Source organism: Coenobita brevimanus, chromosome 67 (genome assembly GCF_032717465.1).
Source record: "Coenobita brevimanus isolate Jiangsu-jjx chromosome 67, ASM3271746v2, whole genome shotgun sequence".
Classification (NCBI taxonomy): Eukaryota; Metazoa; Arthropoda; class Malacostraca; order Decapoda; family Coenobitidae; genus Coenobita; species Coenobita brevimanus.
Window position 1 is genome coordinate 18,359,928 of NC_137020.1, and position 13,344 is coordinate 18,373,271.

The 13,344-nt window shown below is 40.2% G+C and overlaps 1 non-coding gene across 1 annotated transcript; it reads right to left on the bottom strand.

The window, feature by feature from the left end:
- Nucleotides 1–3,327: 3,327 nt before the first annotated feature.
- LOC145405641 (5S ribosomal RNA) lies at nucleotides 3,328–3,446 on the bottom strand. The gene has a single exon (XR_013898385.1). It is a non-coding gene; the product is annotated as a 5S ribosomal RNA (ribosomal RNA).
- Between the last annotated feature and the right edge of the window lie 9,898 nt (nucleotides 3,447–13,344).

The following is a 13,344-nucleotide window of genomic DNA, read 5'->3' on the forward strand; positions in this document are numbered from 1 at the left end:
TAATAAATATGCTGTTCGTTGCAACACTGGTATTGCTTTTCCTGTATAAGTTGCGGTTCCCTCAGAACAAGCCTGTCTCAATATATATATATATTATATATATATATGCTCCCTACACATTATAATGATTTCCTTTGAATCACATGGTCATCACAGAGTATATATATATATATATATATATATATATATATATATATATATATGCTCCCTACACATTATAATGATTTCCTTTGCATCACATGGCCATCACGACTCTGAGCACAGCCGTCATGCCAAAATTAACAAGAAACCAATCTTGCTAATAGCTGCAGAAAATACAGATTTCAAGATTAGGTCAACCTGGTAATCAAACAATAACTGATACTGTAATTTCGTTTTTTTTTTTTTTTTTTAAATCGTCGTAAAAGCATGTCTGCATCTGAGACCAAATTCACGGCCTTGCCGTCTTACTGCTGTAATCACTTTCTTGGAGATTCAAATGCTTAGTCAATTTTCACGGTATAATCATCGTACCGGTTGTTCGATTGATGTGGCATAAGTTGTTGCATAATGACCGACATTAATTACGCCAGTACACAACGGCATTTTTCATCAGAGCAAAGCTTGGCAAAGGTATGATGAGTTTCAAATTCAAGGTGTTTCATCGTATGTATCAGTTACAGTGCTTCATTGTCCGAAACATACAGCAACTCTTATATGTAATCAGACGCGTAAGTTAAAATTATATGACTGTGAGAATGGCATATTAATCTTCGTATACAGGCTATTAGTAAGATTTTGAGAGTGCCTCAGTACAATATCATAGCGTCAATGCACTGTTTTCCCTTCTTGTACCCCGAACAATTTCTCCTCCACCCCTATCTGTCGTCCGGTCTGGTGAACCCACCACTCCAACCTCACCACATTTTATATGTAATTTGGCCTCGCTAAACATTCACTGTCCTGGTCAGGGGTAAAAATAGGTGATTTTTAATACCCTTTACAAAGTAAGATTCAGATAATTACCTAAAGGCCTGCATAGGTAGGTGACAAACTTTAGTCTGAGTTTGTTGCCAGTTCGTAGATATGAGGCTTCTCCAGTTCAGTCACGTGGAATTCGCAAGATGTAAGTCAGTGTCGGTAGACGTTTTATGTAGGGAAGTCGCCGACACACCTGGGCTACAAATCGTAACAAATATAATCTTAAGTAACGCCCGCACACACACAGATATTAAATTTATTTAACCATCTAGTCTTAATACTCATGCTTTTCTGTACCTAAAACATCTAAGGTAGCTACAGCATAACGCTCCTGCACTAGAACACAATCGACAAAAAATAAATCTTTATATTGTTTTTAGTTCTTCGGTCTTAAATCATTCTAACTGTAAACTAAAAAATAAATAAAAAAAACTTTGGTTTGTCACTGAGAGATTTCATTGCCAACTGAGTTAGAGGCACGGTAAATATTGCCCGGGAAAGGTCAAAGATCACAAATACGTTAACTGTTTTCACTTTTATCCGATTTGAACCAAACTTGGTAGATGGGTAGGGCACGTGAATGCATTTTAACAAAAATTGACCGCAATTCAAGGTCACAGCAAAATGCCAGGATTTTGTCCCTTTAAGTCAGTAAGTTTTTTATTAATTTTGGGTTAAACTTGGTGGAACGATTTAGGGTTAATCAAAGATTAAAGTATTCAATTTTGAGAACACTAGGTCATAAGTCAAGGCAAGATCAACCTTAACACACTAGCTTCGATTTGGACCAAACTTAGTGGAAGGTTGATTGGTCACGCAAAAAAGAAGTATTTCAGGTTTGAGGAATATCAATCAAAGGTGAAGGTCACAGAGTCATATTTTCGGTCATATACCAATCGCAAGGCGTGGGCGTTCTGCTGTTTCAGTGTTCCTTGTTATTATCGTGTCCAGGTGATCTTATTCAGCTCAAGAGAGACTTTTCAAACAATGGCGGGTTAGTCAGGCCCTCTGTTAAACTCTTGCTACTACTATGATGTTCTTTAACCTAATAACTTACAGAAACCTTCATAGTTTTTTTTACCCAAAAGCTTTTAAAAACATTAAGTTTGTTTGTTTGTTTGTTTTTTACACAAAGGCTTTTAAAAATCAGTAAAGCAAGAAAAAAACATTTCATAAAGTCTATGATGTTTTAGGAGTGACAGTGTGCCAAAAAGCACTGGAACAAGGGTGAGGCTCTAAAACAGCATCCAATCCCGTCCATTCAGCCTATTCGTGGTCTTCCTCTCAGCCTTACACCTCTCACATCAGATCCAGTTATCTTTTTCACAAGCCTCTCTTCATGCATTCTCTCCAAATACACAAACCACCGCAACACTCTCCGCTCAAGTATCCACGACAGTTTCATTTACCTTCACTTAATTATTTTTCACCCACTCTCATAGCCACTCTCTTACTTTCTCTCACCCTCACACTCCCTCACTTTCTCTCCAGCACAAAACTTCACTCATTTCCTCACTCTCACACTCATTCAACCCCCAACTCTCTCTCTCTCATACCCACCCACTCCCTTACCCAATCTCGCTCGGGGTCTCCCAGTACTGACCTGTGCCCTTGATGTTTGTCCATCCTGGGCATGTGAAGATGGAGGATATGAATGGCGGTGTACGAGTCTCCCTGAAGCTGCAATCGTGTCCCAGCAGATCCACCCTGGCCCGGCCACCAGCATACGCTCTGTCAGGGCAAAATCTGATAATTAGTTATGGCTGCGGGAAAATAAGAAAAAATAAAAGAAAACTACAAATTGGTTAAGAAATGCCTTATAGTACTGGAAACTTTTTTACCCTAAACAGAAATGTTTCAGCGTCATGACAGAAGTCAACTGACTTATAAAATTCAGATAATAAAATTAGCCATAAAACAATTTCTAAAACTTACTTTGGTATCAACATGCTCCTTATAACAAATCTACATCACATGTTTTGGGTGCTGGGAGAGAAAAGGGTAAATGGTGGTGGTGCGGGTGAGGAGATGTGGGAAAGTATGTGTTGTTGGAACGGATTTCATCAGCAGCTCTGATCAATACCCACACACCTCCCACGATAAGACCCTATTTCCTTGTCCCCATCAGTCAAAATCTGATAAGAAATAATGACAAACTGGAATATCAAAGTGTTGCATTCAAACCATTAATCATTCTTGTCATGACGAAAATTTAATTTAAGATAATATCATGAAATTTTTATTAATTTTTTCATTCATTCATTCATTGCCAGACGCCATGTATCCCAAACGGGGTGGTCAAGGGCTTAGAGTTGTTTTACAGGGAGGGGCACTAATCCTCCACCAACCCCACTTGACACGTAGGGATGCCAACAGCATCTGGTGTTCCCAGGCGGTCACCCATCCAAGTACTAACCAGACCCAACGTTGCTTAACTTCGCTGATCGGAAGGGAAGCGGTGTACTCAACGTGGTATGGCCGTTGGCCATTAATTGCCCTAACTATTTGGGAATCTCTCGATGACATCAGTTACAAACCGCTGAATTATGTCAAAGGGTCCAGTGGCGCCATTACTCTGAAGTATTACCGGGTATCATGTATGTTTACCATCAGTCTCCACCTCAGCCAACACACTTTCTGCCACCAGGTCGGTACAAATCAATGACTTTGACCACCTGTGCTCCTCCCTCGCCTCTCCTCTACCCACATCCTCCATAGTTATATAATCCTGACCTATTGTAATCTAACTTAACCTATCCTACCCTAACCTAAGTTAAAATAACCTCACCTAACCTAACCTAACCTAAGCTGACCAAAACTAACCTAAGAAAGCCTAACTTTACTTGATCTACCTTAAAAAATATAAACCTAACCTAATCAAACCTAACAAAACCTAATTTATCTTGTAATCCCTACATCATATTCTCTCCCTTCCCTACTCTCATTATTCTCCTCACCAACTCCACCAACTCTTTCCTAACCTAACCTAATCTAATTTAATCTACCCTGACAACTTATTTTACCACACCAGTTAATCGTGACACGTGAGGGCGTTGTGCACCTTGGGTGAGTAGCTCCGGCGCCCACTCGGGAACCCTTCCCAGCATTTCGGCATGAGAAGGACCCTAGTCAGACTCTGGTGAGGGCTGTCAACCATGAGAGGGAGCCGGGTCCCTGGATGTATGTATTGTACTGTACCTGTAGGACAGCCCCGCAGAAGCAGTTGCTTACCTGTGGTCAACGGGTCTGCTCGGTCAGCCACATCCGGGTTAAACAACAATAACAACAAAACCAGTATTCCCTTTCCCTCTCCTTACACATCTTTTCTTCCTTCCTTCTTTTCATTTTCCCATTCTTATCAATTGCTTTCGTTCCAATATCTTTTTCCTTCCATTTTCAAGTTAATTGTTATATTCCTTGCTTCCCACACACCTGTGAACAAGTTCTAACAAATCCCCCGTCCCTCACCCCACCCTTGTCGATTAAGGAAGTATCCAGCCCAACTTTACCCCTTATTCTCTCTCTCTCTCTCTCTCTCTCTCTCTCTCTCTCTCTCTCTCTCTCTCTCTCTCTCTCTCTCTCTCTCTCTCTCTCTCTCATTCCATTCCGTCCACTCATTTCATTTTTTCTTCATCCCACCACCTTTTTCATTCTTCTGTTATTCACTCCGTTCTATTTATCATCACTTATCACTGCACCTTTGACCTCGGCCCATCCGTCCTCTTGTTGTGGCTAATTTATTCAGTTACTCCAATTCCCAACAGACCTACCGTATATCTTCCTAAACCCCCTCAACCCAACCAAATCCAACTTAACCCAACCCCACATCATCTAATGTAATGTAGGATAACTTAACTTGTCGTTTCGCCTAACCTAAAGTAACTTAGTCTAACTCAACATGCTCTAACCCATGATGGCCTGAACAGATGCCACACTTTAACATAACCTACTCTAATCTATCTCAGCTAATCCAACCCGCATCTCACCTAACCCAATCGGATCTAACCTAACCGAATCTAGCCTACCCTAGCAAAGCCTAGCACGACCAAACCTACCCTAAATTAACATAGAAGAGTTAAACAAACCAGCCCGTATTCACAACTTACCCTACATAGCTTTACGTCACCTCATCTCACCTTACCAAACCTAACCTAGACTAACTTAGCCAAATATTCTCCTTCATTCCTCTCTCTCTCTCTCATTCTTCTGCTCACCAATATTCCAGTCTCATCTTTTCATGATCCTTTTTTTTTTTCCGAATCGCCTTCTCTTCTTTTCCAAGTTTCTTTTGCCTCTTTCGTCCATGCTTGCCTCTACCTCTCTTTTATTACTCATCTCCCATACCTCTGTCTTCCTGTATTTATTTCATAGTCTCATTTATCAGTCAAAGACCTCTCAGTGAGTGGGTTATCACACACCTTTGACACTGATCAGGTCTTTTCCTCTTCATTCCTTCTGCTCACAGAACAAAGTTTGCTCTTCTTGGCCACTCTAAGCCTAAGATAACATACCAGTAATCCAGCCTCACCCAAGCCACTCCTTACTCTTACATTCACACTCTTCTGTGACTCGCTGTCAGATGTGTAAGTTCATCCAACTGTGGCTGGAACAGAATTCTATAGTTGCCTCGACCATGAGACGTCAAGGGTACCAGTAAAAACTTTTACAGGTTTCTAAGCTTCATATCAGCTGAATAAAATCTAGCGTACTTTAGAGTTATCCTGATTATGAGTGATTAAATCGTATTGATCTCTAAAACTTCTTTGTTTCACTCTCAGCTGCATACAAACGTCTAGCACTAAACTAATAGTATGACGGTATATGGAATAAAACATTAAAACTGTCCCAACCTTGAGAGGGTTAAGAGTCCTACCAATAACAATCTCAGGCACCTCTACCCCTTTTAGCTGAATAAAATCGTCTGGCGGTAGCTGGATTAAAATAGGAGAGAAAATCGACCATGAGTAGGCAAATAACTGAAATGTGATATACAATGTTGTCTCACTTGCCAAGCTTCCTGACCGCCGCCAGGACGACCTCATCCCATTGAATGTCATCAGCCACACACGCCGTTAACGAGAACGTCAAGGCGGCCACGAGTCCAAACCACCACCATACATTCATTATCTCTGCAATATAGGGCAGGGTAAAATAATACAGGGTAGGGTAAGGCAGAGTAAGGTTAACCTAAGGTACGGCGGGGTAGGGTAGGGTAGGGGAGAGTACGGTGCAATAAGGTATGGTACCGCACAACAGGATAAACGTAAGGCAGGGTGTGATATGGAAAGATAGGTCGTTGTAAAGTAAGACAGAGAAGGGTACGGCGTGGTAGGATAAGTAAAGGTAAAGCAATATTGAATTGGATTGGAGAAGTTAAGGTAAAGCGGGGAAGGGAATGTTAGGATAAGTAATCATATGGCTGAGTAGAGGAGTGCGATAGGTACGCTGGGACAGGGTAGGGTTGAGTACAGTAGAGTTGAGAAAGCCAAGCTAGGGTAGGATACAGTACCATACGACAGGTAGGGTGAGGTAGGGTAGGGTAGGGTAGAATACATCAGTGCAAAGCAAGGCAGGGCAAGGTACAAAGAAAAGCAAACAGCAACAGACCTTATGGTCCTATCGAGGCTGTTTGTTACAGAGTAGACTATGACTACGAGATCTAACTCAACATGCTGAAGGATAAGGACAGTAAAGCAAGAAGGCTCCCCCCACCTCCAAACCCTCCAGTTAAAACTGGTAAGAAAAAGTGAGAAAAACCACCATGCAGCATGGAAAAACTGACATGGAAATTTCATAGGAAAGACTGAAATGGAAAAGTTACATTCTATAATACTTTATCTATAAGCTACCAGTATGAATAACCTGGAAGAGAAAATAGTAAAGTAAAATGAATAAACGAATAAATAAATAATGCATAACACCATGTATTGGGTACGTTGAGTTAACAGAGTGTGTGCAGACACAGCATAGAAATTGCACAGCACACAGTGTGGATGTTCAGGGATGGTGTGGCAGCCTTGCCTGGCGCTATTAAGGTAGGCAGGAGTCAATCAGGCCCCAGCTCTGTTCATTTCACTGAAACTAGGAGCGTTCCCATGCAGGACAAGCACACAAATCACATCCTGAAGCAGTAACCCCTGGTACATTAAAAAAATCCCGATGGTGGTCACTTGACTAACAGGGACCCTCAGTGATACACAGCCCATCACAGGTCGAAAGTATGAGTAGTGACCGTTAACTCAGGGCTATCTGTGCAGATCCTAGTCTGTGCATATACTATATTTGCATTGAATAAATTGATCCGGGCTCTAAAAACAATAAAATAAAAAATCATACATACACAAGTGTTTTATTCAGGAGTAAACATATTAAGCTGGGGGTTAGACGACAAATACTTATCCAGGCGACCTTTAAAGGTCAGTACTGTATTAGAATTTACTACATTAGAGGGCAATTTATTCCATATATTTACAACTCTATTGAAAAAGAAATGCTGAGCTTCATGTGACTGGAATGGTTTGCCATTTACTTTATGCCCATTGCCTTTTGTATAATTCGAGTTATCAACTGTGAAGTATTTATCAACAGCCATGTTATCATGTCCTTTGACTATTTTGAATACTTGAATTAGATCTCCTCGTAACCTCCGTTTGGTTAGGGTAAATAGATTCAGGGCTTCTAAACGTTCCTCGTATGGTTTATTTTTCAGTCTAGGTATCACCTTTGTCATCCTTCGCTGCACTCTTTCAAGCTTTTCCATATCCTTTTTATAATACAGTGACCAAAATTGAACACAATATTCCAAGTGCGGGCGTACTAAGGAATTATACAAAGTGAGGACAATATTATCGGATTTATATTCAAATGCCCTACCTATGAATCCAATCAATTTATTGGCTTTTTTCGCAGCTTCTTTGCATTGTTTGCTTGGTTTCAAATCGTTTGGTATTATTACTCCTAAGTCTTTTTCATGGTTTACCCTATCAAGTTGGACATTATTCATTCTATAACTAGCTCTTACATTTTTACTGCCAATGTTTAGCACTTTGCCTTTATTAATATTGAAATCCATTTGCCAAACTTGGGCCCAGTTAAACAGTCGATCAAGATCTCTCTGAATTGCCTGCCTTTGCAGTGCTGTATCTGCTCTGTTACCTATTTTAGTATCGTCAGCAAATTTTTAAATTTTACAACATAATCCTTCATCAATATCATTGATATATATTAAGAAAAGAATAGGATCTAACACTGAACCCTGCGGCACTCCACTTGTAACGGTTATCCAGTCTGACTCTTTTCCGTTTATTACAACTCTTTGCTTTCATCCAGTGAGCCAATCTTCTACCCACCTGACGACAGTGGCGCTGAAACCATGTGCCTTTAGCTTCTGAAGGAGTCTTTTGTGTGGAACTTTGTCAAAAGCCTTTTGAAAATCGAGGTACACAACATCAACAGATTTAGTGTCATCATACATGCTCAGTATATCATTGAAAAAGTCCAGCAGATTCGTGAGGCAAGAGCGATTATTACGAAAACCATGTTGAGAATCTTTGAAGAGATTGTTTGATTCTAAGTGTTTCACAAACTTATCTCTGATAATAGTTTCAAGCAATTTGCAAATCACCGATGTTAAACTAATTGGGCAGTAGTTTTCTGGCTGTGCTCTGTTGCCATTTTTGAATATTGGGGTTACGTTTGCAAGTTTCCATTCATGTGGCACCTTACTGCTTTTAAGTGATAAATTAAAAAGTTCAGATAAAGGCTTTGCAACTTCATTCTGTAGTTCCTTCAAAACACGTGGAGATATTTTGTCCAGTCCTGGTGTTTTATTCTCTTTTAATGTGCTAATTGCAAGTAGTACGTTGCGATCACTAACTGTAATGTCAGTGACTATGTTGTCCTCTTCTATAGGAATGGGGGAAACAGTGAATCGTATGTATATTTTCTGTTGCAAATACTGACGCAAAGAAAGTATTGAGAATTTTTGCCATCACAGTTTCGTCATCAGTGTGCTCTCCGTTATCTGTGATCAAGGGACCGATTGTCGGAGTTATTTCCTTTTTGCTTCTTATGTAACTGAAAAATTCCTTGAGATTTGATTTACTGATACTTGCAATATGTGCCGCAAGGTTTTTCTTACTGCATTTAATTATTTTTTTTGCTTTCCGCCGAAGGGCATTGTATTTATTTTTATCACTTTGACTCTTTTGTGGTATTATAATTTTTATATGCAAGATTTTTTGCTTCCAGACAATATTTAATGTCGGAGTTCCACCATTTGGGTTTAGAATTTTTGGCAGGCCTTCTGCTGTGCATTGGAATACATAACCTGACAGCACTGTTGAGGTTTCTGTAAAATAATTCCACGCATCATTGATATCTAAAGTTTCCGCAATAGGATGCCAGTTACCTGCACCAACAATTGACTTTAATTTCTTAAAGTCTGTCCTCTTAAAGTCAGGCACTTTCTCACAACTGGCCCTGACACTGTCTTCACTGATTTTAATGTTAAATGTAACTGTGCGATGAGCACTTGTACTAAATTCTTCTCCTACAATAACATTACGCACTACGTTTTCTTATGTGGCTAAGACAAAATCTAGGATGTTAGATCCACGTGTCGGATAATTTACAAATTGATACAGAGAACTTTCCTGCAAGGTATGGTTAGTCAGTGCAGAGTGGGGAATGGTGGAATACTGCAAGATAAGTCAATGTGGGACAGGGTAGGATAAGTCAACGTAGGGTTCAGTAGGACACAATGAGTCAACGTACTCTAGACTAGGGAAAGGCAAGATATGTAAAGTACAGTACAACATGAAAATGTAGGGTAAGGTTGGGTGGATTAGCTACGCCAGGTGAGGTGCTGGTAGGGTTATTAGGAGGCTTGATTAAGACAAGGTTTGATAGGGTAGGATAAGTCAGAGTAAAGTAGGGGCGAGTAGTTTGGGTTAAGCATAGGTAAGGTAACGTCGATTGGATCATGGTAGAGCTGGTTGGGTTAAGCTAGATTTTGTTAATCCTCGATAAGGTAGGATAGGTTGCCTAAGGTTCTAATATATTAATTCAAGATAAGGTAGGTTAAGTCATGTCAGGGGAAGGAAGATAGGCTAGCTGAGATCATGTTAAAGAGAGTAAGGTTTTAACAGCGAAGACACTGTACATTAAGTTAAGTCAGGGTACGTTACATCCGGTCTAGGTAGATCAGGTAATTTCAGGTTTGATTAGATAAGGTTAGGTTACGGAGATGTAAGGTTTAACAAACGAAGTTACTGTACATTAAGTTAAGCAAGGGAAGGTTACATCTGGTTTAAGTGGTTTAGGTAGTTTCAGGTTAGGTAAGGATACAATAGCTTAGGCTATGTCAAGCTAGGTTAGGCTAAGACAGGTTACGTTAGGATAGGTTAGACTAAGATAACATACTTAAAATTTAGATTAAACTGGGACAGGCTACGCCAGATTGAGCTAGACTAAATTAAGGCTTGATTAGGTTACCTTAAGTCAGGTCAAAGTAGGTTACTCAAAGCTCAGTTAAGACTGATTAGGTTAATTCAGGTAAGTTTAGATTAGATTGCAAAGGTAGGGGAGGGAAGGTAAACTTAAGGTAAGGCAGGTAGTTTAGGGCGGATTCGAATATGTCATGGAAGGTTAGGTTAAGTTAGGAACGTAGGATAGGGCTGGGTAGGCTTCGTCAAGGTGTGGTAAGTTAGATCAAGCCAGCGAAGGGCAGGGTAGGGGAGAGTAGGTACTGTTAAAGAGGAAGTACAAAAGAGTATGAGGGAAAGCAAACGGCAACAGACCTAATGGTCCTTTCGAGGCTGCTTGTTACAGAGAAGACCATCACTATGATATCTAATATTGCAAGCTGATTGTAAGGATAGTAAAGCAAGATGGCTCTCCCCCGTCCACCAAACCCTCCAACAGAAGTTGGCAGGAAAAAAGTGAGTAGGACCACCATGCAGCATGGAAAAGCTAACATGGAAATTTAATAGGAAAGACTGGAATGTGGTAAACTATATTTTGTCCTGCTTTATCTATAACGCTACAAGTGTCAAGATCAGAAAAAAACAAATCACATTATTATTCAGTCATGAAGGTGTCTAGCTGGGATTTGAAGCGAGATACTTATCAATGCGATTCTTTAATGTCACCACTATACTGCAATGAACGACATCACTGGGTAGTTTGTTCCAAATGTTAACAGCTCTGTTAATGAAAAAATGCTTGGTTTCATTAGAATGGAAATGCTTCCCAATAATCTGATACTCATTACCTCTAGTATAGTTCAAACAATCAACTGTAAAGTATTTGTCAACATCCATATTATCAATTCCTTTAATATTCATGAATACTTGAATCAGATCCCCTCGTAGTCTGCTCTTTGATAGGTTAAATAACCTTAGCTCATTTAATCGCTCTTCGTATGATTTGTTCCTCAGTCTGGGTATCATTTTTGTTACTCGTTGCTGCACTCACTCTAATTTCTCCATACCTTTCCGTGACCACAACTGCACAAAGTACTCTTGATGTGGATGCACCAAGGAATTGTACAGGGTAAGAATTATATTTCCATATCTGAACTCAAATGATCTACCTATAATTCCAACTAGTTCTGTTAGCTTTCTTTAATGCGTCTGTGCACTGTTTACTTGGCTTCAGATCATCTGTTACAGTTATTCCTAGATCCTTGTCATGGTTTACATTCATAAGTTGCGAAGAATTCATTTTATAACAAAATTTTTCATTTTTACTTCCAATATTTAGAACTTCGCATTTATCAGTATTAAAATTCATGTGCGTGTGGATGGTGAACTAAGTGAATTTTTCTCTTTGAAAGTTGGTTTGAAACAGGGATGTGTCATGTCTCCATGGTTGTTCAATCTGTACATGGATGGGGTAATAAAAGAGGTACAAGGTAGGGTAGTGGATGTTGGAGTGGCCCTGGTGAGAGAGGATAGTGTTTGGAAACTCCCTGTACTGTTGTTTGCAGATGATACTGTGTTGTTAAGTGAAGACGAAGGGGAGCTGCAAGGCTTGGTGGATGAGTTTGAGAGAGTGTGTAAGAAACGGAATCTAAAGGTGAATGTAGGGAAGAGTAAAGTGATGGTCTTTGAGAGAGGTGAAGTTAGTGAATGTACAGCGAGGTTGGTTGGTGATGAATTAGAAAATGTGAGTACGTTTAAGTACTTGGGTAGTGTGATGAGTAAGGATGGAGGTTTGGAGGGTGAAGTGCTTGAAAGGGTACAGCAGGGAAGAAAGGTTGCTGGTTCTTTGAAAGCAGTGATAAGAAACAGGGAAGTGAGCACGGAAGTGAAAAAGTTATTACATGACAGTATTGTGATACCAACTCTAACGTAAGGAAGTGAAGCTTGGACATTGTTGGAAGGACACAAGTCAAGAGTGAGAGCAGTGGAAATGAGTTATTTAAGAGGAGCCTGTGGAGTCACATGGAGAGACAGGCTGACGAATGAGGATATAAAGGAGAGTTGTGGTGTGGATGTGGATGTGATAGGAAGCGTTATGAGGAACACACTGAGGTGGTTTGGCCATGTGGAGAGGATGGAGGGTGAAAGACTGACGAAGAGAGTGTATGTGAGTGAGGTGGAGGGGGGAAGAGGGAGGGGGAGGCCGAGGATGAGATGGAGGGATGGGGTGGAGAGGTATATGAGAGAGGGGGGTGTGATTTGGGAGCAGGGCAGTGAAATGGCGGGGGACAGGGCGACTTGGAGGGGATTTGTTTGTGGCCACCCCAAACGGGATTGAGGCGTCTGGCAATAGATATAGAAAATTAATGTGCCATTTTTCCGACCAATTATCCAATTTATCATGATCCTTTTGAATCAATATTTTTTGTTCTGGGGTATCTTCTCCATTATCATTCTTCGTATCATAAGCAAGTTTTGACATTTTACAAAACATGCCTTCATCAATGTCGTCTATATAAATCAAGAACAGTACTGGACCCTTAACTGAGCCTTGCGGTACTCCACTTCATATTTTTCCAGTCTGATTCCTTACCATTGATTACAACTCTTTATGATTCGTAAGCCAGCTTTCAGTCCATCTTAGTACACTGCCGCCATTACCATAGACACGCAGTTTCCCAACAAATCAGACTTGTTGAACTTCATCAAGTACTTTTTCTTAAAATCAATGTAAATGACACAGACTGATTTAGTGCTGTCGTAAATGTTGATAACATAACTGAAAAAATGCAAGTAGTCTAGTGAGACATGAAAGCTTATTTCGGAATCCATGCTGAGAGTCTTTGATGAGATAGTAGGTTACAGTACGTGGGGGTAGGGTGAATTAATTCACGATATGGCAGGCTATAGCAGAGTGTAGTATCTTAAGACTAGTAAAGATTTTTTTTTTTTTTTTTTT